Source organism: Schistocerca gregaria, unplaced genomic scaffold, assembly GCF_023897955.1.
Source record: "Schistocerca gregaria isolate iqSchGreg1 unplaced genomic scaffold, iqSchGreg1.2 ptg000355l, whole genome shotgun sequence".
NCBI lineage: Eukaryota > Metazoa > Arthropoda > Insecta > Orthoptera > Acrididae > Schistocerca > Schistocerca gregaria.
The window spans coordinates 664,577-688,011 of record NW_026061814.1 but is presented as its reverse complement, the minus strand read 5'-3'; the positions used below and the strand labels follow the sequence as shown (position 1 = coordinate 688,011).

General features: G+C 47.7%; 14 non-coding genes across 14 annotated transcripts; all 14 read left to right on the top strand.

Moving 5' to 3' along the window:
- Nucleotides 1–1,240: 1,240 nt before the first annotated feature.
- On the top strand, nucleotides 1,241–1,359 carry LOC126308044 (5S ribosomal RNA). The gene has a single exon (XR_007553975.1). It is a non-coding gene; the product is annotated as a 5S ribosomal RNA (ribosomal RNA).
- A 1,471-nt stretch (nucleotides 1,360–2,830) lies between these two features.
- On the top strand, nucleotides 2,831–2,949 carry LOC126308043 (5S ribosomal RNA). Its single transcript, XR_007553974.1, has one exon. It is a non-coding gene; the product is annotated as a 5S ribosomal RNA (ribosomal RNA).
- A 1,471-nt stretch (nucleotides 2,950–4,420) lies between these two features.
- Nucleotides 4,421–4,539, top strand: LOC126308041 (5S ribosomal RNA). Its single transcript, XR_007553972.1, has one exon. It is a non-coding gene; the product is annotated as a 5S ribosomal RNA (ribosomal RNA).
- A 1,471-nt stretch (nucleotides 4,540–6,010) lies between these two features.
- LOC126308040 (5S ribosomal RNA) lies at nucleotides 6,011–6,129 on the top strand. The gene has a single exon (XR_007553971.1). It is a non-coding gene; the product is annotated as a 5S ribosomal RNA (ribosomal RNA).
- A 1,471-nt stretch (nucleotides 6,130–7,600) lies between these two features.
- LOC126308023 (5S ribosomal RNA) lies at nucleotides 7,601–7,719 on the top strand. Its single transcript, XR_007553956.1, has one exon. It is a non-coding gene; the product is annotated as a 5S ribosomal RNA (ribosomal RNA).
- Nucleotides 7,720–9,190: 1,471 nt separating this feature from the next.
- LOC126308039 (5S ribosomal RNA) lies at nucleotides 9,191–9,309 on the top strand. Its single transcript, XR_007553970.1, has one exon. It is a non-coding gene; the product is annotated as a 5S ribosomal RNA (ribosomal RNA).
- A 1,471-nt stretch (nucleotides 9,310–10,780) lies between these two features.
- LOC126308042 (5S ribosomal RNA) lies at nucleotides 10,781–10,899 on the top strand. Its single transcript, XR_007553973.1, has one exon. It is a non-coding gene; the product is annotated as a 5S ribosomal RNA (ribosomal RNA).
- A 1,471-nt stretch (nucleotides 10,900–12,370) lies between these two features.
- On the top strand, nucleotides 12,371–12,489 carry LOC126308037 (5S ribosomal RNA). The gene has a single exon (XR_007553969.1). It is a non-coding gene; the product is annotated as a 5S ribosomal RNA (ribosomal RNA).
- A 1,461-nt stretch (nucleotides 12,490–13,950) lies between these two features.
- LOC126308036 (5S ribosomal RNA) lies at nucleotides 13,951–14,069 on the top strand. Its single transcript, XR_007553968.1, has one exon. It is a non-coding gene; the product is annotated as a 5S ribosomal RNA (ribosomal RNA).
- A 1,471-nt stretch (nucleotides 14,070–15,540) lies between these two features.
- LOC126308030 (5S ribosomal RNA) lies at nucleotides 15,541–15,659 on the top strand. The gene has a single exon (XR_007553962.1). It is a non-coding gene; the product is annotated as a 5S ribosomal RNA (ribosomal RNA).
- A 1,471-nt stretch (nucleotides 15,660–17,130) lies between these two features.
- On the top strand, nucleotides 17,131–17,249 carry LOC126308035 (5S ribosomal RNA). Its single transcript, XR_007553967.1, has one exon. It is a non-coding gene; the product is annotated as a 5S ribosomal RNA (ribosomal RNA).
- A 1,471-nt stretch (nucleotides 17,250–18,720) lies between these two features.
- Nucleotides 18,721–18,839, top strand: LOC126308017 (5S ribosomal RNA). The gene has a single exon (XR_007553950.1). It is a non-coding gene; the product is annotated as a 5S ribosomal RNA (ribosomal RNA).
- A 1,471-nt stretch (nucleotides 18,840–20,310) lies between these two features.
- On the top strand, nucleotides 20,311–20,429 carry LOC126308004 (5S ribosomal RNA). Its single transcript, XR_007553939.1, has one exon. It is a non-coding gene; the product is annotated as a 5S ribosomal RNA (ribosomal RNA).
- Nucleotides 20,430–21,900: 1,471 nt separating this feature from the next.
- LOC126308034 (5S ribosomal RNA) lies at nucleotides 21,901–22,019 on the top strand. Its single transcript, XR_007553966.1, has one exon. It is a non-coding gene; the product is annotated as a 5S ribosomal RNA (ribosomal RNA).
- The last annotated feature ends 1,416 nt before the right edge of the window (nucleotides 22,020–23,435 follow it).

The following is a 23,435-nucleotide window of genomic DNA, read 5'->3' as shown; positions in this document are numbered from 1 at the left end:
GTCAGAGAGTACTGTTTTGTAGGAGCGCTAAATTCCAAAAACTAACTACATTAAAGAAAGACCTGTTCCCGTCCGACCACCGAAGAAAAGCAACAACGTCAGTATTCGGATCGGCGACCGCCTGGGAACTCTGGCTGTCTTCATTTCTTGCTTTCTTGTCACTACTCCTGCCAGCCCTTTTTTCATGCTACCTTTCTCATGTGACAAAGATGCTTCCATACTGATTTTAAACTATCGTAAGATACGATATTAAGGAACTCAGTTTGAAAAGAGTGCGCCAAGTAAGACTTCCAAAGAGTCTCTGGAATAATAAAAACAGTATGAAGTGACAGAAATGTTGTGAAAAACGTCAGGGCATATTGTTTTGTAGCAGTGCACAAGGGCAAATTTGTAAACAAAAATTTACCTTTCGTCGCTACAAGAGATGTATACTTTGCCGAAAAGCCTGTGTCTTGTGTGCATGTTTTCGCACCTTTCCACGGCACAGCGCAGCACAGAGCGGCACTGGTAGCTCCGAACGGCCGCACACGGCGCCTCGGACTCGCCGGTTCGGGCCGCGCCCATCTCGCAGATGCTTCTCGTACTTGTGCTGTCATATGGACCGCGACCCGAGCGGCAGCGAGCGGCAGTCGAGCAAAGTCGGGACAAGTCGGGACGGAAGGGGACAGCCGAGAATGAACCGTGCAAATTACGCAAATATCTGGAAGCGCGACGAGTGTCAGGCAGGTGAGAACGCTTCCCTCTGTCTTCATTTCTTGCTATCTTGTCACTACCCCTGCCAGCCCTTTTTTCATGCTACCTTTCTCATGTGACAAAGATGCTTCCATACTGATTTTAAACTATCGTAAGATACGATATTAAGGAACTCAGTTTGAAAAGAGTGCGCCAAGGAAGACTTCCAAAGAGTCTCTGGAAATAACAAAACAGTATGAAGTGACAGAAATGTTGTGAAATACGTCAGGGCATATTGTTTTGTAGCAGTGCACAACGGCAAATTTGTAAACAAAAATTTACCTTCCATCGCTACAAGAGATGGATACTTTGTCGAACAAACGAATGACAGGCGGTGCAACGAGCAGCTGTGTTGTGCGTCTGACCCACGTGGCGGCGCGACGCACTGCGCGTCGCCTTCGAGGTGGAAGGACGTGCTTTGCGTCAAATGTGCCACCGAAAACGGCGATTGCGTGTGTTGGGAGGAGAGGCGAAGCCTTCTTCTGCCGTGCGGCTACTGAATAAGGACGCCAACGGCCATACCATGTTGAATACACCGGTTCTCGTCCGATCACCGAAGTTAAGCAACATCGGGCCCGGTTAGTACTTGGATGGGTGACCGCCTGGGAACACCGGGTGCTGTTGGCTCCCTCTCTTCTTTTAAATTTTATGTCACTGCACCTGCCAGCCCTCTTTTCATGAAAAACTCTCAGGTGCGACAAAGATGCTTCCACAAGCATTTTAAACTACTGTATTAAACGTAAGATGCGAAATTACAGTAATGAACTCAGTTTGAACAAGAATGCGCGGAGGAAGAGTGCTAGGATCTCGTTGAAAATAACGAAACACTGCGAATCGACAGATGTGCTCTTGAAACGCGTCAGAGAGTACTGTTTTGTAGGAGCGCTAAATTCCAAAAACTAACTACATTAAAGAAAGACCTGTTCCCGTCCGACCACCGAAGAAAAGCAACAACGTCAGTATTCGGATCGGCGACCGCCTGGGAACTCTGGCTGTCTTCATTTCTTGCTTTCTTGTCACTACTCCTGCCAGCCCTTTTTTCATGCTACCTTTCTCATGTGACAAAGATGCTTCCATACTGATTTTAAACTATCGTAAGATACGATATTAAGGAACTCAGTTTGAAAAGAGTGCGCCAAGTAAGACTTCCAAAGAGTCTCTGGAATAATAAAAACAGTATGAAGTGACAGAAATGTTGTGAAAAACGTCAGGGCATATTGTTTTGTAGCAGTGCACAAGGGCAAATTTGTAAACAAAAATTTACCTTTCGTCGCTACAAGAGATGTATACTTTGCCGAAAAGCCTGTGTCTTGTGTGCATGTTTTCGCACCTTTCCACGGCACAGCGCAGCACAGAGCGGCACTGGTAGCTCCGAACGCCCGCACACGGCGCCTCGGACTCGCCGGTTCGGGCCGCGCCCATCTCGCAGATGCTTCTCGTACTTGTGCTGTCATATGGACCGCGACCCGAGCGGCAGCGAGCGGCAGTCGAGCAAAGTCGGGACAAGTCGGGACGGAAGAGGACAGCCGAGAATGAACCGTGCAAATTACGCAAATATCTGGAAGCGCGACGAGTGTCAGGCAGGTGAGAACGCTTCCCTCTGTCTTCATTTCTTGCTATCTTGTCACTACCCCTGCCAGCCCTTTTTTCATGCTACCTTTCTCATGTGACAAAGATGCTTCCATACTGATTTTAAACTATCGTAAGATACGATATTAAGGAACTCAGTTTGAAAAGAGTGCGCCAAGGAAGACTTCCAAAGAGTCTCTGGAAATAACAAAACAGTATGAAGTGACAGAAATGTTGTGAAATACGTCAGGGCATATTGTTTTGTAGCAGTGCACAACGGCAAATTTGTAAACAAAAATTTACCTTCCATCGCTACAAGAGATGGATACTTTGTCGAACAAACGAATGACAGGCGGTGCAACGAGCAGCTGTGTTGTGCGTCTGACCCACGTGGCGGCGCGACGCACTGCGCGTCGCCTTCGAGGTGGAAGGACGTGCTTTGCGTCAAATGTGCCACCGAAAACGGCGATTGCGTGTGTTGGGAGGAGAGGCGAAGCCTTCTTCTGCCGTGCGGCTACTGTATAAGGACGCCAACGGCCATACCATGTTGAATACACCGGTTCTCGTCCGATCACCGAAGTTAAGCAACATCGGGCCCGGTTAGTACTTGGATGGGTGACCGCCTGGGAACACCGGGTGCTGTTGGCTCCCTCTCTTCTTTTAAATTTTATGTCACTACACCTGCCAGCCCTCTTTTCATGAAAAACTCTCAGGTGCGACAAAGATGCTTCCACAAGCATTTTAAACTACTGTATTAAACGTAAGATGCGAAATTACAGTAATGAACTCAGTTTGAACAAGAATGCGCGGAGGAAGAGTGCTAGGATCTCGTTGAAAATAACGAAACACTGCGAATCGACAGATGTGCTCTTGAAACGCGTCAGAGAGTACTGTTTTGTAGGAGCGCTAAATTCCAAAAACTAACTACATTAAAGAAAGACCTGTTCCCGTCCGACCACCGAAGAAAAGCAACAACGTCAGTATTCGGATCGGCGACCGCCTGGGAACTCTGGCTGTCTTCATTTCTTGCTTTCTTGTCACTACTCCTGCCAGCCCTTTTTTCATGCTACCTTTCTCATGTGACAAAGATGCTTCCATACTGATTTTAAACTATCGTAAGATACGATATTAAGGAACTCAGTTTGAAAAGAGTGCGCCAAGTAAGACTTCCAAAGAGTCTCTGGAATAATAAAAACAGTATGAAGTGACAGAAATGTTATGAAAAACGTCAGGGCATATTGTTTTGTAGCAGTGCACAAGGGCAAATTTGTAAACAAAAATTTACCTTTCGTCGCTACAAGAGATGTGTACTTTGCCGAAAAGCCTGTGTCTTGTGTGCATGTTTTCGCACCTTTCCACGGCACAGCGCAGCACAGAGCGGCACTGGTAGCTCCGAACGCCCGCACACGGCGCCTCGGATTCGCCGGTTCGGGCCGCGCCCATCTCGCAGATGCTTCTCGTACTTGTGCTGTCATATGGACCGCGACCCGAGCGGCAGCGAGCGGCAGTCGAGCAAAGTCGGGACAAGTCGGGACGGAAGGGGACAGCCGAGAATGAACCGTGCAAATTACGCAAATATCTGGAAGCGCGACGAGTGTCAGGCAGGTGAGAACGCTTCCCTCTGTCTTCATTTCTTGCTATCTTGTCACTACCCCTGCCAGCCCTTTTTTCATGCTACCTTTCTCATGTGACAAAGATGCTTCCATACTGATTTTAAACTATCGTAAGATACGATATTAAGGAACTCAGTTTGAAAAGAGTGCGCCAAGGAAGACTTCCAAAGAGTCTCTGGAAATAACAAAACAGTATGAAGTGACAGAAATGTTGTGAAATACGTCAGGGCATATTGTTTTGTAGCAGTGCACAACGGCAAATTTGTAAACAAAAATTTACCTTCCATCGCTACAAGAGATGGATACTTTGTCGAACAAACGAATGACAGGCGGTGCAACGAGCAGCTGTGTTGTGCGTCTGACCCACGTGGCGGCGCGACGCACTGCGCGTCGCCTTCGAGGTGGAAGGACGTGCTTTGCGTCAAATGTGCCACCGAAAACGGCGATTGCGTGTGTTGGGAGGAGAGGCGAAGCCTTCTTCTGCCGTGCGGCTACTGAATAAGGACGCCAACGGCCATACCATGTTGAATACACCGGTTCTCGTCCGATCACCGAAGTTAAGCAACATCGGGCCCGGTTAGTACTTGGATGGGTGACCGCCTGGGAACACCGGGTGCTGTTGGCTCCCTCTCTTCTTTTAAATTTTATGTCACTGCACCTGCCAGCCCTCTTTTCATGAAAAACTCTCAGGTGCGACAAAGATGCTTCCACAAGCATTTTAAACTACTGTATTAAACGTAAGATGCGAAATTACAGTAATGAACTCAGTTTGAACAAGAATGCGCGGAGGAAGAGTGCTAGGATCTCGTTGAAAATAACGAAACACTGCGAATCGACAGATGTGCTCTTGAAACGCGTCAGAGAGTACTGTTTTGTAGGAGCGCTAAATTCCAAAAACTAACTACATTAAAGAAAGACCTGTTCCCGTCCGACCACCGAAGAAAAGCAACAACGTCAGTATTCGGATCGGCGACCGCCTGGGAACTCTGGCTGTCTTCATTTCTTGCTTTCTTGTCACTACTCCTGCCAGCCCTTTTTTCATGCTACCTTTCTCATGTGACAAAGATGCTTCCATACTGATTTTAAACTATCGTAAGATACGATATTAAGGAACTCAGTTTGAAAAGAGTGCGCCAAGTAAGACTTCCAAAGAGTCTCTGGAATAATAAAAACAGTATGAAGTGACAGAAATGTTGTGAAAAACGTCAGGGCATATTGTTTTGTAGCAGTGCACAAGGGCAAATTTGTAAACAAAAATTTACCTTTCGTCGCTACAAGAGATGTATACTTTGCCGAAAAGCCTGTGTCTTGTGTGCATGTTTTCGCACCTTTCCACGGCACAGCGCAGCACAGAGCGGCACTGGTAGCTCCGAACGCCCGCACACGGCGCCTCGGACTCGCCGGTTCGGGCCGCGCCCATCTCGCAGATGCTTCTCGTACTTGTGCTGTCATATGGACCGCGACCCGAGCGGCAGCGAGCGGCAGTCGAGCAAAGTCGGGACAAGTCGGGACGGAAGAGGACAGCCGAGAATGAACCGTGCAAATTACGCAAATATCTGGAAGCGCGACGAGTGTCAGGCAGGTGAGAACGCTTCCCTCTGTCTTCATTTCTTGCTATCTTGTCACTACCCCTGCCAGCCCTTTTTTCATGCTACCTTTCTCATGTGACAAAGATGCTTCCATACTGATTTTAAACTATCGTAAGATACGATATTAAGGAACTCAGTTTGAAAAGAGTGCGCCAAGGAAGACTTCCAAAGAGTCTCTGGAAATAACAAAACAGTATGAAGTGACAGAAATGTTGTGAAATACGTCAGGGCATATTGTTTTGTAGCAGTGCACAACGGCAAATTTGTAAACAAAAATTTACCTTCCATCGCTACAAGAGATGGATACTTTGTCGAACAAACGAATGACAGGCGGTGCAACGAGCAGCTGTGTTGTGCGTCTGACCCACGTGGCGGCGCGACGCACTGCGCGTCGCCTTCGAGGTGGAAGGACGTGCTTTGCGTCAAATGTGCCACCGAAAACGGCGATTGCGTGTGTTGGGAGGAGAGGCGAAGCCTTCTTCTGCCGTGCGGCTACTGTATAAGGACGCCAACGGCCATACCATGTTGAATACACCGGTTCTCGTCCGATCACCGAAGTTAAGCAACATCGGGCCCGGTTAGTACTTGGATGGGTGACCGCCTGGGAACACCGGGTGCTGTTGGCTCCCTCTCTTCTTTTAAATTTTATGTCACTACACCTGCCAGCCCTCTTTTCATGAAAAACTCTCAGGTGCGACAAAGATGCTTCCACAAGCATTTTAAACTACTGTATTAAACGTAAGATGCGAAATTACAGTAATGAACTCAGTTTGAACAAGAATGCGCGGAGGAAGAGTGCTAGGATCTCGTTGAAAATAACGAAACACTGCGAATCGACAGATGTGCTCTTGAAACGCGTCAGAGAGTACTGTTTTGTAGGAGCGCTAAATTCCAAAAACTAACTACATTAAAGAAAGACCTGTTCCCGTCCGACCACCGAAGAAAAGCAACAACGTCAGTATTCGGATCGGCGACCGCCTGGGAACTCTGGCTGTCTTCATTTCTTGCTTTCTTGTCACTACTCCTGCCAGCCCTTTTTTCATGCTACCTTTCTCATGTGACAAAGATGCTTCCATACTGATTTTAAACTATCGTAAGATACGATATTAAGGAACTCAGTTTGAAAAGAGTGCGCCAAGTAAGACTTCCAAAGAGTCTCTGGAATAATAAAAACAGTATGAAGTGACAGAAATGTTATGAAAAACGTCAGGGCATATTGTTTTGTAGCAGTGCACAAGGGCAAATTTGTAAACAAAAATTTACCTTTCGTCGCTACAAGAGATGTGTACTTTGCCGAAAAGCCTGTGTCTTGTGTGCATGTTTTCGCACCTTTCCACGGCACAGCGCAGCACAGAGCGGCACTGGTAGCTCCGAACGCCCGCACACGGCGCCTCGGATTCGCCGGTTCGGGCCGCGCCCATCTCGCAGATGCTTCTCGTACTTGTGCTGTCATATGGACCGCGACCCGAGCGGCAGCGAGCGGCAGTCGAGCAAAGTCGGGACAAGTCGGGACGGAAGGGGACAGCCGAGAATGAACCGTGCAAATTACGCAAATATCTGGAAGCGCGACGAGTGTCAGGCAGGTGAGAACGCTTCCCTCTGTCTTCATTTCTTGCTATCTTGTCACTACCCCTGCCAGCCCTTTTTTCATGCTACCTTTCTCATGTGACAAAGATGCTTCCATACTGATTTTAAACTATCGTAAGATACGATATTAAGGAACTCAGTTTGAAAAGAGTGCGCCAAGGAAGACTTCCAAAGAGTCTCTGGAAATAACAAAACAGTATGAAGTGACAGAAATGTTGTGAAATACGTCAGGGCATATTGTTTTGTAGCAGTGCACAACGGCAAATTTGTAAACAAAAATTTACCTTCCATCGCTACAAGAGATGGATACTTTGTCGAACAAACGAATGACAGGCGGTGCAACGAGCAGCTGTGTTGTGCGTCTGACCCACGTGGCGGCGCGCCGCACTGCGCGTCGCCTTCGAGGTGGAAGGACGTGCTTTGCGTCAAATGTGCCACCGAAAACGGCGATTGCGTGTGTTGGGAGGAGAGGCGAAGCCTTCTTCTGCCGTGCGGCTACTGTATAAGGACGCCAACGGCCATACCATGTTGAATACACCGGTTCTCGTCCGATCACCGAAGTTAAGCAACATCGGGCCCGGTTAGTACTTGGATGGGTGACCACCTGGGAACACCTGGTGCTGTTGGCTCCCTCTCTTCTTTTAAATTTTATGTCACTACACCTGCCAGCCCTCTTTTCATGAAAAACTCTCAGGTGCGACAAAGATGCTTCCACAAGCATTTTAAACTACTGTATTAAACGTAAGATGCGAAATTACAGTAATGAACTCAGTTTGAACAAGAATGCGCGGAGGAAGAGTGCTAGGATCTCGTTGAAAATAACGAAACACTGCGAATCGACAGATGTGCTCTTGAAACGCGTCAGAGAGTACTGTTTTGTAGGAGCGCTAAATTCCAAAAACTAACTACATTAAAGAAAGACCTGTTCCCGTCCGACCACCGAAGAAAAGCAACAACGTCAGTATTCGGATCGGCGACCGCCTGGGAACTCTGGCTGTCTTCATTTCTTGCTTTCTTGTCACTACTCCTGCCAGCCCTTTTTTCATGCTACCTTTCTCATGTGACAAAGATGCTTCCATACTGATTTTAAACTATCGTAAGATACGATATTAAGGAACTCAGTTTGAAAAGAGTGCGCCAAGTAAGACTTCCAAAGAGTCTCTGGAATAATAAAAACAGTATGAAGTGACAGAAATGTTGTGAAAAACGTCAGGGCATATTGTTTTGTAGCAGTGCACAAGGACAAATTTGTAAACAAAAATTTACCTTTCGTCGCTACAAGAGATGTATACTTTGCCGAAAAGCCTGTGTCTTGTGTGCATGTTTTCGCACCTTTCCACGGCACAGCGCAGCACAGAGCGGCACTGGTAGCTCCGAACGCCCGCACACGGCGCCTCGGACTCGCCGGTTCGGGCCGCGCCCATCTCGCAGATGCTTCTCGTACTTGTGCTGTCATATGGACCGCGACCCGAGCGGCAGCGAGCGGCAGTCGAGCAAAGCCGGGACAAGTCGGGACGGAAGGGGACAGCCGAGAATGAACCGTGCAAATTACGCAAATATCTGGAAGCGCGACGAGTGTCAGGCAGGTGAGAACGCTTCCCTCTGTCTTCATTTCTTGCTATCTTGTCACTACCCCTGCCAGCCCTTTTTTCATGCTACCTTTCTCATGTGACAAAGATGCTTCCATACTGATTTTAAACTATCGTAAGATACGATATTAAGGAACTCAGTTTGAAAAGAGTGCGCCAAGGAAGACTTCCAAAGAGTCTCTGGAAATAACAAAACAGTATGAAGTGACAGAAATGTTGTGAAATACGTCAGGGCATATTGTTTTGTAGCAGTGCACAACGGCAAATTTGTAAACAAAAATTTACCTTCCATCGCTACAAGAGATGGATACTTTGTCGAACAAACGAATGACAGGCGGTGCAACGAGCAGCTGTGTTGTGCGTCTGACCCACGTGGCGGCGCGCCGCACTGCGCGTCGCCTTCGAGGTGGAAGGACGTGCTTTGCGTCAAATGTGCCACCGAAAACGGCGATTGCGTGTGTTGGGAGGAGAGGCGAAGCCTTCTTCTGCCGTGCGGCTACTGTATAAGGACGCCAACGGCCATACCATGTTGAATACACCGGTTCTCGTCCGATCACCGAAGTTAAGCAACATCGGGCCCGGTTAGTACTTGGATGGGTGACCGCCTGGGAACACCGGGTGCTGTTGGCTCCCTCTCTTCTTTTAAATTTTATGTCACTACACCTGCCAGCCCTCTTTTCATGAAAAACTCTCAGGTGCGACAAAGATGCTTCCACAAGCATTTTAAACTACTGTATTAAACGTAAGATGCGAAATTACAGTAATGAACTCAGTTTGAACAAGAATGCGCGGAGGAAGAGTGCTAGGATCTCGTTGAAAATAACGAAACACTGCGAATCGACAGATGTGCTCTTGAAACGCGTCAGAGAGTACTGTTTTGTAGGAGCGCTAAATTCCAAAAACTAACTACATTAAAGAAAGACCTGTTCCCGTCCGACCACCGAAGAAAAGCAACAACGTCAGTATTCGGATCGGCGACCGCCTGGGAACTCTAGCTGTCTTCATTTCTTGCTTTCTTGTCACTACTCCTGCCAGCCCTTTTTTCATGCTACCTTTCTCATGTGACAAAGATGCTTCCATACTGATTTTAAACTATCGTAAGATACGATATTAAGGAACTCAGTTTGAAAAGAGTGCGCCAAGTAAGACTTCCAAAGAGTCTCTGGAATAATAAAAACAGTATGAAGTGACAGAAATGTTGTGAAAAACGTCAGGGCATATTGTTTTGTAGCAGTGCACAAGGGCAAATTTGTAAACAAAAATTTACCTTCCATCGCTACAAGAGATGTATACTTTGCCGAAAAGCCTGTGTCTTGTGTGCATGTTTTCGCACCTTTCCGCGGCACAGCGCAGCACAGAGCGGCACTGGTAGCTCCGAACGCCCGCACACGGCGCCTCGGACTCGCCGGTTCGGGCCGCGCCCATCTCGCAGATGCTTCTCGTACTTGTGCTGTCATATGGACCGCGACCCGAGCGGCAGCGAGCGGCAGTCGAGCAAAGTCGGGACAAGTCGGGACGGAAGGGGACAGCCGAGAATGAACCGTGCAAATTACGCAAATATCTGGAAGCGCGACGAGTGTCAGGCAGGTGAGAACGCTTCCCTCTGTCTTCATTTCTTGCTATCTTGTCACTACCCCTGCCAGCCCTTTTTTCATGCTACCTTTCTCATGTGACAAAGATGCTTCCATACTGATTTTAAACTATCGTAAGATACGATATTAAGGAACTCAGTTTGAAAAGAGTGCGCCAAGGAAGACTTCCAAAGAGTCTCTGGAAATAACAAAACAGTATGAAGTGACAGAAATGTTGTGAAATACGTCAGGGCATATTGTTTTGTAGCAGTGCACAACGGCAAATTTGTAAACAAAAATTTACCTTCCATCGCTACAAGAGATGGATACTTTGTCGAACAAACGAATGACAGGCGGTGCAACGAGCAGCTGTGTTGTGCGTCTGACCCACGTGGCGGCGCGCCGCACTGCGCGTCGCCTTCGAGGTGGAAGGACGTGCTTTGCGTCAAATGTGCCACCGAAAACGGCGATTGCGTGTGTTGGGAGGAGAGGCGAAGCCTTCTTCTGCCGTGCGGCTACTGTATAAGGACGCCAACGGCCATACCATGTTGAATACACCGGTTCTCGTCCGATCACCGAAGTTAAGCAACATCGGGCCCGGTTAGTACTTGGATGGGTGACCACCTGGGAACACCGGGTGCTGTTGGCTCCCTCTCTTCTTTTAAATTTTATGTCACTACACCTGCCAGCCCTCTTTTCATGAAAAACTCTCAGGTGCGACAAAGATGCTTCCACAAGCATTTTAAACTACTGTATTAAACGTAAGATGCGAAATTACAGTAATGAACTCAGTTTGAACAAGAATGCGCGGAGGAAGAGTGCTAGGATCTCGTTGAAAATAACGAAACACTGCGAATCGACAGATGTGCTCTTGAAACGCGTCAGAGAGTACTGTTTTGTAGGAGCGCTAAATTCCAAAAACTAACTACATTAAAGAAAGACCTGTTCCCGTCCGACCACCGAAGAAAAGCAACAACGTCAGTATTCGGATCGGCGACCGCCTGGGAACTCTGGCTGTCTTCATTTCTTGCTTTCTTGTCACTACTCCTGCCAGCCCTTTTTTCATGCTACCTTTCTCATGTGACAAAGATGCTTCCATACTGATTTTAAACTATCGTAAGATACGATATTAAGGAACTCAGTTTGAAAAGAGTGCGCCAAGTAAGACTTCCAAAGAGTCTCTGGAATAATAAAAACAGTATGAAGTGACAGAAATGTTGTGAAAAACGTCAGGGCATATTGTTTTGTAGCAGTGCACAAGGGCAAATTTGTAAACAAAAATTTACCTTTCGTCGCTACAAGAGATGTATACTTTGCCGAAAAGCCTGTGTCTTGTGTGCATGTTTTCGCACCTTTCCACGGCACAGCGCAGCACAGAGCGGCACTGGTAGCTCCGAACGCCCGCACACGGCGCCTCGGACTCGCCGGTTCGGGCCGCGCCCATCTCGCAGATGCTTCTCGTACTTGTGCTGTCATATGGACCGCGACCCGAGCGGCAGCGAGCGGCAGTCGAGCAAAGTCGGGACAAGTCGGGACGGAAGGGGACAGCCGAGAATGAACCGTGCAAATTACGCAAATATCTGGAAGCGCGACGAGTGTCAGGCAGGTGAGAACGCTTCCCTCTGTCTTCATTTCTTGCTATCTTGTCACTACCCCTGCCAGCCCTTTTTTCATGCTACCTTTCTCATGTGACAAAGATGCTTCCATACTGATTTTAAACTATCGTAAGATACGATATTAAGGAACTCAGTTTGAAAAGAGTGCGCCAAGTAAGACTTCCAAAGAGTCTCTGGAAATAACAAAACAGTATGAAGTGACAGAAATGTTGTGAAATACGTCAGGGCATATTGTTTTGTAGCAGTGCACAACGGCAAATTTGTAAACAAAAATTTACCTTCCATCGCTACAAGAGATGGATACTTTGTCGAACAAACGAATGACAGGCGGTGCAACGAGCAGCTGTGTTGTGCGTCTGACCCACGTGGCGGCGCGCCGCACTGCGCGTCGCCTTCGAGGTGGAAGGACGTGCTTTGCGTCAAATGTGCCACCGAAAACGGCGATTGCGTGTGTTGGGAGGAGAGGCGAAGCCTTCTTCTGCCGTGCGGCTACTGTATAAGGACGCCAACGGCCATACCATGTTGAATACACCGGTTCTCGTCCGATCACCGAAGTTAAGCAACATCGGGCCCGGTTAGTACTTGGATGGGTGACCGCCTGGGAACACCGGGTGCTGTTGGCTCCCTCTCTTCTTTTAAATTTTATGTCACTACACCTGCCAGCCCTCTTTTCATGAAAAACTCTCAGGTGCGACAAAGATGCTTCCACAAGCATTTTAAACTACTGTATTAAACGTAAGATGCGAAATTACAGTAATGAACTCAGTTTGAACAAGAATGCGCGGAGGAAGAGTGCTAGGATCTCGTTGAAAATAACGAAACACTGCGAATCGACAGATGTGCTCTTGAAACGCGTCAGAGAGTACTGTTTTGTAGGAGCGCTAAATTCCAAAAACTAACTACATTAAAGAAAGACCTGTTCCCGTCCGACCACCGAAGAAAAGCAACAACGTCAGTATTCGGATCGGCGACCGCCTGGGAACTCTGGCTGTCTTCATTTCTTGCTTTCTTGTCACTACTCCTGCCAGCCCTTTTTTCATGCTACCTTTCTCATGTGACAAAGATGCTTCCATACTGATTTTAAACTATCGTAAGATACGATATTAAGGAACTCAGTTTGAAAAGAGTGCGCCAAGTAAGACTTCCAAAGAGTCTCTGGAATAATAAAAACAGTATGAAGTGACAGAAATGTTGTGAAAAACGTCAGGGCATATTGTTTTGTAGCAGTGCACAAGGGCAAATTTGTAAACAAAAATTTACCTTTCGTCGCTACAAGAGATGTATACTTTGCCGAAAAGCCTGTGTCTTGTGTGCATGTTTTCGCACCTTTCCACGGCACAGCGCAGCACAGAGCGGCACTGGTAGCTCCGAACGCCCGCACACGGCGCCTCGGACTCGCCGGTTCGGGCCGCGCCCATCTCGCAGATGCTTCTCGTACTTGTGCTGTCATATGGACCGCGACCCGAGCGGCAGCGAGCGGCAGTCGGGACAAGTCGGGACGGAAGGGGACAGCCGAGAATGAACCGTGCAAATTACGCAAATATCTGGAAGCGCGACGAGTGTCAGGCAGGTGAGAACGCTTCCCTCTGTCTTCATTTCTTGCTATCTTGTCACTACCCCTGCCAGCCCTTTTTTCATGCTACCTTTCTCATGTGACAAAGATGCTTCCATACTGATTTTAAACTATCGTAAGATACGATATTAAGGAACTCAGTTTGAAAAGAGTGCGCCAAGTAAGACTTCCAAAGAGTCTCTGGAAATAACAAAACAGTATGAAGTGACAGAAATGTTGTGAAATACGTCAGGGCATATTGTTTTGTAGCAGTGCACAACGGCAAATTTGTAAACAAAAATTTACCTTCCATCGCTACAAGAGATGGATACTTTGTCGAACAAACGAATGACAGGCGGTGCAACGAGCAGCTGTGTTGTGCGTCTGACCCACGTGGCGGCGCGCCGCACTGCGCGTCGCCTTCGAGGTGGAAGGACGTGCTTTGCGTCAAATGTGCCACCGAAAACGGCGATTGCGTGTGTTGGGAGGAGAGGCGAAGCCTTCTTCTGCCGTGCGGCTACTGTATAAGGACGCCAACGGCCATACCATGTTGAATACACCGGTTCTCGTCCGATCACCGAAGTTAAGCAACATCGGGCCCGGTTAGTACTTGGATGGGTGACCGCCTGGGAACACCGGGTGCTGTTGGCTCCCTCTCTTCTTTTAAATTTTATGTCACTACACCTGCCAGCCCTCTTTTCATGAAAAACTCTCAGGTGCGACAAAGATGCTTCCACAAGCATTTTAAACTACTGTATTAAACGTAAGATGCGAAATTACAGTAATGAACTCAGTTTGAACAAGAATGCGCGGAGGAAGAGTGCTAGGATCTCGTTGAAAATAACGAAACACTGCGAATCGACAGATGTGCTCTTGAAACGCGTCAGAGAGTACTGTTTTGTAGGAGCGCTAAATTCCAAAAACTAACTACATTAAAGAAAGACCTGTTCCCGTCCGACCACCGAAGAAAAGCAACAACGTCAGTATTCGGATCGGCGACCGCCTGGGAACTCTGGCTGTCTTCATTTCTTGCTTTCTTGTCACTACTCCTGCCAGCCCTTTTTTCATGCTACCTTTCTCATGTGACAAAGATGCTTCCATACTGATTTTAAACTATCGTAAGATACGATATTAAGGAACTCAGTTTGAAAAGAGTGCGCCAAGTAAGACTTCCAAAGAGTCTCTGGAATAATAAAAACAGTATGAAGTGACAGAAATGTTGTGAAAAACGTCAGGGCATATTGTTTTGTAGCAGTGCACAAGGGCAAATTTGTAAACAAAAATTTACCTTTCGTCGCTACAAGAGATGTATACTTTGCCGAAAAGCCTGTGTCTTGTGTGCATGTTTTCGCACCTTTCCACGGCACAGCGCAGCACAGAGCGGCACTGGTAGCTCCGAACGGCCGCACACGGCGCCTCGGACTCGCCGGTTCGGGCCGCGCCCATCTCGCAGATGCTTCTCGTACTTGTGCTGTCATATGGACCGCGACCCGAGCGGCAGCGAGCGGCAGTCGAGCAAAGTCGGGACAAGTCGGGACGGAAGGGGACAGCCGAGAATGAACCGTGCAAATTACGCAAATATCTGGAAGCGCGACGAGTGTCAGGCAGGTGAGAACGCTTCCCTCTGTCTTCATTTCTTGCTATCTTGTCACTACCCCTGCCAGCCCTTTTTTCATGCTACCTTTCTCATGTGACAAAGATGCTTCCATACTGATTTTAAACTATCGTAAGATACGATATTAAGGAACTCAGTTTGAAAAGAGTGCGCCAAGGAAGACTTCCAAAGAGTCTCTGGAAATAACAAAACAGTATGAAGTGACAGAAATGTTGTGAAATACGTCAGGGCATATTGTTTTGTAGCAGTGCACAACGGCAAATTTGTAAACAAAAATTTACCTTCCATCGCTACAAGAGATGGATACTTTGTCGAACAAACGAATGACAGGCGGTGCAACGAGCAGCTGTGTTGTGCGTCTGACCCACGTGGCGGCGCGCCGCACTGCGCGTCGCCTTCGAGGTGGAAGGACGTGCTTTGCATCAAATGTGCCACCGAAAACGGCGATTGCGTGTGTTGGGAGGAGAGGCGAAGCCTTCTTCTGCCGTGCGGCTACTGTATAAGGACGCCAACGGCCATACCATGTTGAATACACCGGTTCTCGTCCGATCACCGAAGTTAAGCAACATCGGGCCCGGTTAGTACTTGGATGGGTGACCACCTGGGAACACCGGGTGCTGTTGGCTCCCTCTCTTCTTTTAAATTTTATGTCACTACACCTGCCAGCCCTCTTTTCATGAAAAACTCTCAGGTGCGACAAAGATGCTTCCACAAGCATTTTAAACTACTGTATTAAACGTAAGATGCGAAATTACAGTAATGAACTCAGTTTGAACAAGAATGCGCGGAGGAAGAGTGCTAGGATCTCGTTGAAAATAACGAAACACTGCGAATCGACAGATGTGCTCTTGAAACGCGTCAGAGAGTACTGTTTTGTAGGAGCGCTAAATTCCAAAAACTAACTACATTAAAGAAAGACCTGTTCCCGTCCGACCACCGAAGAAAAGCAACAACGTCAGTATTCGGATCGGCGACCGCCTGGGAACTCTGGCTGTCTTCATTTCTTGCTTTCTTGTCACTACTCCTGCCAGCCCTTTTTTCATGCTACCTTTCTCATGTGACAAAGATGCTTCCATACTGATTTTAAACTATCGTAAGATACGATATTAAGGAACTCAGTTTGAAAAGAGTGCGCCAAGTAAGACTTCCAAAGAGTCTCTGGAATAATAAAAACAGTATGAAGTGACAGAAAAGTTGTGAAAAACGTCAGGGCATATTGTTTTGTAGCAGTGCACAAGGGCAAATTTGTAAACAAAAATTTACCTTTCGTCGCTACAAGAGATGTGTACTTTGCCGAAAAGCCTGTGTCTTGTGTGCATGTTTTCGCACCTTTCCACGGCACAGCGCAGCACAGAGCGGCACTGGTAGCTCCGAACGCCCGCACACGGCGCCTCGGACTCGCCGGTTCGGGCCGCGCCCATCTCGCAGATGCTTCTCGTACTTGTGCTGTCATATGGACCGCGACCCGAGCGGCAGCGAGCGGCAGTCGAGCAAAGTCGGGACAAGTCGGGACGGAAGGGGACAGCCGAGAATGAACCGTGCAAATTACGCAAATATCTGGAAGCGCGACGAGTGTCAGGCAGGTGAGAACGCTTCCCTCTGTCTTCATTTCTTGCTATCTTGTCACTACCCCTGCCAGCCCTTTTTTCATGCTACCTTTCTCATGTGACAAAGATGCTTCCATACTGATTTTAAACTATCGTAAGATACGATATTAAGGAACTCAGTTTGAAAAGAGTGCGCCAAGTAAGACTTCCAAAGAGTCTCTGGAAATAACAAAACAGTATGAAGTGACAGAAATGTTGTGAAATACGTCAGGGCATATTGTTTTGTAGCAGTGCACAACGGCAAATTTGTAAACAAAAATTTACCTTCCATCGCTACAAGAGATGGATACTTTGTCGAACAAACGAATGACAGGCGGTGCAACGAGCAGCTGTGTTGTGCGTCTGACCCACGTGGCGGCGCGCCGCACTGCGCGTCGCCTTCGAGGTGGAAGGACGTGCTTTGCGTCAAATGTGCCACCGAAAACGGCGATTGCGTGTGTTGGGAGGAGAGGCGAAGCCTTCTTCTGCCGTGCGGCTACTGTATAAGGACGCCAACGGCCATACCATGTTGAATACACCGGTTCTCGTCCGATCACCGAAGTTAAGCAACATCGGGCCCGGTTAGTACTTGGATGGGTGACCGCCTGGGAACACCGGGTGCTGTTGGCTCCCTCTCTTCTTTTAAATTTTATGTCACTACACCTGCCAGCCCTCTTTTCATGAAAAACTCTCAGGTGCGACAAAGATGCTTCCACAAGCATTTTAAACTACTGTATTAAACGTAAGATGCGAAATTACAGTAATGAACTCAGTTTGAACAAGAATGCGCGGAGGAAGAGTGCTAGGATCTCGTTGAAAATAACGAAACACTGCGAATCGACAGATGTGCTCTTGAAACGCGTCAGAGAGTACTGTTTTGTAGGAGCGCTAAATTCCAAAAACTAACTACATTAAAGAAAGACCTGTTCCCGTCCGACCACCGAAGAAAAGCAACAACGTCAGTATTCGGATCGGCGACCGCCTGGGAACTCTGGCTGTCTTCATTTCTTGCTTTCTTGTCACTACTCCTGCCAGCCCTTTTTTCATGCTACCTTTCTCATGTGACAAAGATGCTTCCATACTGATTTTAAACTATCGTAAGATACGATATTAAGGAACTCAGTTTGAAAAGAGTGCGCCAAGTAAGACTTCCAAAGAGTCTCTGGAATAATAAAAACAGTATGAAGTGACAGAAATGTTGTGAAAAACGTCAGGGCATATTGTTTTGTAGCAGTGCACAAGGGCAAATTTGTAAACAAAAATTTACCTTTCGTCGCTACAAGAGATGTATACTTTGCCGAAAAGCCTGTGTCTTGTGTGCATGTTTTCGCACCTTTCCACGGCACAGCGCAGCACAGAGCGGCACTGGTAGCTCCGAACGGCCGCACACGGCGCCTCGGACTCGCCGGTTCGGGCCGCGCCCATCTCGCAGATGCTTCTCGTACTTGTGCTGTCATATGGACCGCGACCCGAGCGGCAGCGAGCGGCAGTCGAGCAAAGTCGGGACAAGTCGGGACGGAAGGGGACAGCCGAGAATGAACCGTGCAAATTACGCAAATATCTGGAAGCGCGACGAGTGTCAGGCAGGTGAGAACGCTTCCCTCTGTCTTCATTTCTTGCTATCTTGTCACTACCCCTGCCAGCCCTTTTTTCATGCTACCTTTCTCATGTGACAAAGATGCTTCCATACTGATTTTAAACTATCGTAAGATACGATATTAAGGAACTCAGTTTGAAAAGAGTGCGCCAAGGAAGACTTCCAAAGAGTCTCTGGAAATAACAAAACAGTATGAAGTGACAGAAATGTTGTGAAATACGTCAGGGCATATTGTTTTGTAGCAGTGCACAACGGCAAATTTGTAAACAAAAATTTACCTTCCATCGCTACAAGAGATGGATACTTTGTCGAACAAACGAATGACAGGCGGTGCAACGAGCAGCTGTGTTGTGCGTCTGACCCACGTGGCGGCGCGCCGCACTGCGCGTCGCCTTCGAGGTGGAAGGACGTGCTTTGCATCAAATGTGCCACCGAAAACGGCGATTGCGTGTGTTGGGAGGAGAGGCGAAGCCTTCTTCTGCCGTGCGGCTACTGTATAAGGACGCCAACGGCCATACCATGTTGAATACACCGGTTCTCGTCCGATCACCGAAGTTAAGCAACATCGGGCCCGGTTAGTACTTGGATGGGTGACCACCTGGGAACACCGGGTGCTGTTGGCTCCCTCTCTTCTTTTAAATTTTATGTCACTACACCTGCCAGCCCTCTTTTCATGAAAAACTCTCAGGTGCGACAAAGATGCTTCCACAAGCATTTTAAACTACTGTATTAAACGTAAGATGCGAAATTACAGTAATGAACTCAGTTTGAACAAGAATGCGCGGAGGAAGAGTGCTAGGATCTCGTTGAAAATAACGAAACACTGCGAATCGACAGATGTGCTCTTGAAACGCGTCAGAGAGTACTGTTTTGTAGGAGCGCTAAATTCCAAAAACTAACTACATTAAAGAAAGACCTGTTCCCGTCCGACCACCGAAGAAAAGCAACAACGTCAGTATTCGGATCGGCGACCGCCTGGGAACTCTGGCTGTCTTCATTTCTTGCTTTCTTGTCACTACTCCTGCCAGCCCTTTTTTCATGCTACCTTTCTCATGTGACAAAGATGCTTCCATACTGATTTTAAACTATCGTAAGATACGATATTAAGGAACTCAGTTTGAAAAGAGTGCGCCAAGTAAGACTTCCAAAGAGTCTCTGGAATAATAAAAACAGTATGAAGTGACAGAAATGTTGTGAAAAACGTCAGGGCATATTGTTTTGTAGCAGTGCACAAGGGCAAATTTGTAAACAAAAATTTACCTTTCGTCGCTACAAGAGATGTATACTTTGCCGAAAAGCCTGTGTCTTGTGTGCATGTTTTCGCACCTTTCCACGGCACAGCGCAGCACAGAGCGGCACTGGTAGCTCCGAACGGCCGCACACGGCGCCTCGGACTCGCCGGTTCGGGCCGCGCCCATCTCGCAGATGCTTCTCGTACTTGTGCTGTCATATGGACCGCGACCCGAGCGGCAGCGAGCGGCAGTCGAGCAAAGTCGGGACAAGTCGGGACGGAAGGGGACAGCCGAGAATGAACCGTGCAAATTACGCAAATATCTGGAAGCGCGACGAGTGTCAGGCAGGTGAGAACGCTTCCCTCTGTCTTCATTTCTTGCTATCTTGTCACTACCCCTGCCAGCCCTTTTTTCATGCTACCTTTCTCATGTGACAAAGATGCTTCCATACTGATTTTAAACTATCGTAAGATACGATATTAAGGAACTCAGTTTGAAAAGAGTGCGCCAAGGAAGACTTCCAAAGAGTCTCTGGAAATAACAAAACAGTATGAAGTGACAGAAATGTTGTGAAATACGTCAGGGCATATTGTTTTGTAGCAGTGCACAACGGCAAATTTGTAAACAAAAATTTACCTTCCATCGCTACAAGAGATGGATACTTTGTCGAACAAACGAATGACAGGCGGTGCAACGAGCAGCTGTGTTGTGCGTCTGACCCACGTGGCGGCGCGCCGCACTGCGCGTCGCCTTCGAGGTGGAAGGACGTGCTTTGCATCAAATGTGCCACCGAAAACGGCGATTGCGTGTGTTGGGAGGAGAGGCGAAGCCTTCTTCTGCCGTGCGGCTACTGTATAAGGACGCCAACGGCCATACCATGTTGAATACACCGGTTCTCGTCCGATCACCGAAGTTAAGCAACATCGGGCCCGGTTAGTACTTGGATGGGTGACCACCTGGGAACACCGGGTGCTGTTGGCTCCCTCTCTTCTTTTAAATTTTATGTCACTACACCTGCCAGCCCTCTTTTCATGAAAAACTCTCAGGTGCGACAAAGATGCTTCCACAAGCATTTTAAACTACTGTATTAAACGTAAGATGCGAAATTACAGTAATGAACTCAGTTTGAACAAGAATGCGCGGAGGAAGAGTGCTAGGATCTCGTTGAAAATAACGAAACACTGCGAATCGACAGATGTGCTCTTGAAACGCGTCAGAGAGTACTGTTTTGTAGGAGCGCTAAATTCCAAAAACTAACTACATTAAAGAAAGACCTGTTCCCGTCCGACCACCGAAGAAAAGCAACAACGTCAGTATTCGGATCGGCGACCGCCTGGGAACTCTGGCTGTCTTCATTTCTTGCTTTCTTGTCACTACTCCTGCCAGCCCTTTTTTCATGCTACCTTTCTCATGTGACAAAGATGCTTCCATACTGATTTTAAACTATCGTAAGATACGATATTAAGGAACTCAGTTTGAAAAGAGTGCGCCAAGTAAGACTTCCAAAGAGTCTCTGGAATAATAAAAACAGTATGAAGTGACAGAAAAGTTGTGAAAAACGTCAGGGCATATTGTTTTGTAGCAGTGCACAAGGGCAAATTTGTAAACAAAAATTTACCTTTCGTCGCTACAAGAGATGTGTACTTTGCCGAAAAGCCTGTGTCTTGTGTGCATGTTTTCGCACCTTTCCACGGCACAGCGCAGCACAGAGCGGCACTGGTAGCTCCGAACGCCCGCACACGGCGCCTCGGACTCGCCGGTTCGGGCCGCGCCCATCTCGCAGATGCTTCTCGTACTTGTGCTGTCATATGGACCGCGACCCGAGCGGCAGCGAGCGGCAGTCGAGCAAAGTCGGGACAAGTCGGGACGGAAGGGGACAGCCGAGAATGAACCGTGCAAATTACGCAAATATCTGGAAGCGCGACGAGTGTCAGGCAGGTGAGAACGCTTCCCTCTGTCTTCATTTCTTGCTATCTTGTCACTACCCCTGCCAGCCCTTTTTTCATGCTACCTTTCTCATGTGACAAAGATGCTTCCATACTGATTTTAAACTATCGTAAGATACGATATTAAGGAACTCAGTTTGAAAAGAGTGCGCCAAGGAAGACTTCCAAAGAGTCTCTGGAAATAACAAAACAGTATGAAGTGACAGAAATGTTGTGAAATACGTCAGGGCATATTGTTTTGTAGCAGTGCACAACGGCAAATTTGTAAACAAAAATTTACCTTCCATCGCTACAAGAGATGGATACTTTGTCGAACAAACGAATGACAGGCGGTGCAACGAGCAGCTGTGTTGTGCGTCTGACCCACGTGGCGGCGCGCCGCACTGCGCGTCGCCTTCGAGGTGGAAGGACGTGCTTTGCGTCAAATGTGCCACCGAAAACGGCGATTGCGTGTGTTGGGAGGAGAGGCGAAGCCTTCTTCTGCCGTGCGGCTACTGTATAAGGACGCCAACGGCCATACCATGTTGAATACACCGGTTCTCGTCCGATCACCGAAGTTAAGCAACATCGGGCCCGGTTAGTACTTGGATGGGTGACCGCCTGGGAACACCGGGTGCTGTTGGCTCCCTCTCTTCTTTTAAATTTTATGTCACTACACCTGCCAGCCCTCTTTTCATGAAAAACTCTCAGGTGCGACAAAGATGCTTCCACAAGCATTTTAAACTACTGTATTAAACGTAAGATGCGAAATTACAGTAATGAACTCAGTTTGAACAAGAATGCGCGGAGGAAGAGTGCTAGGATCTCGTTGAAAATAACGAAACACTGCGAATCGACAGATGTGCTCTTGAAACGCGTCAGAGAGTACTGTTTTGTAGGAGCGCTAAATTCCAAAAACTAACTACATTAAAGAAAGACCTGTTCCCGTCCGACCACCGAAGAAAAGCAACAACGTCAGTATTCGGATCGGCGACCGCCTGGGAACTCTGGCTGTCTTCATTTCTTGCTTTCTTGTCACTACTCCTGCCAGCCCTTTTTTCATGCTACTTTTCTCATGTGACAAAGATGCTTCCATACTGATTTTAAACTATCGTAAGATACGATATTAAGGAACTCAGTTTGAAAAGAGTGCGCCAAGTAAGACTTCCAAAGAGTCTCTGGAATAATAAAAACAGTATGAAGTGACAGAAATGTTGTGAAAAACGTCAGGGCATATTGTTTTGTAGCAGTGCACAAGGGCAAATTTGTAAACAAAAATTTACCTTTCGTCGCTACAAGAGATGTGTACTTTGCCGAAAAGCCTGTGTCTTGTGTGCATGTTTTCGCACCTTTCCACGGCACAGCGCAGCACAGAGCGGCACTGGTAGCTCCGAACGGCCGCACACGGCGCCTCGGACTCGCCGGTTCGGGCCGCGCCCATCTCGCAGATGCTTCTCGTACTTGTGCTGTCATATGGACCGCGACCCGAGCGGCAGCGAGCGGCAGTCGAGCAAAGTCGGGACAAGTCGGGACGGAAGGGGACAGCCGAGAATGAACCGTGCAAATTACGCAAATATCTGGAAGCGCGACGAGTGTCAGGCAGGTGAGAACGCTTCCCTCTGTCTTCATTTCTTGCTATCTTGTCACTACCCCTGCCAGCCCTTTTTTCATGCTACCTTTCTCATGTGACAAAGATGCTTCCATACTGATTTTAAACTATCGTAAGATACGATATTAAGGAACTCAGTTTGAAAAGAGTGCGCCAAGGAAGACTTCCAAAGAGTCTCTGGAAATAACAAAACAGTATGAAGTGACAGAAATGTTGTGAAATACGTCAGGGCATATTGTTTTGTAGCAGTGCACAACGGCAAATTTGTAAACAAAAATTTACCTTCCATCGCTACAAGAGATGGATACTTTGTCGAACAAACGAATGACAGGCGGTGCAACGAGCAGCTGTGTTGTGCGTCTGACCCACGTGGCGGCGCGCCGCACTGCGCGTCGCCTTCGAGGTGGAAGGACGTGCTTTGCGTCAAATGTGCCACCGAAAACGGCGATTGCG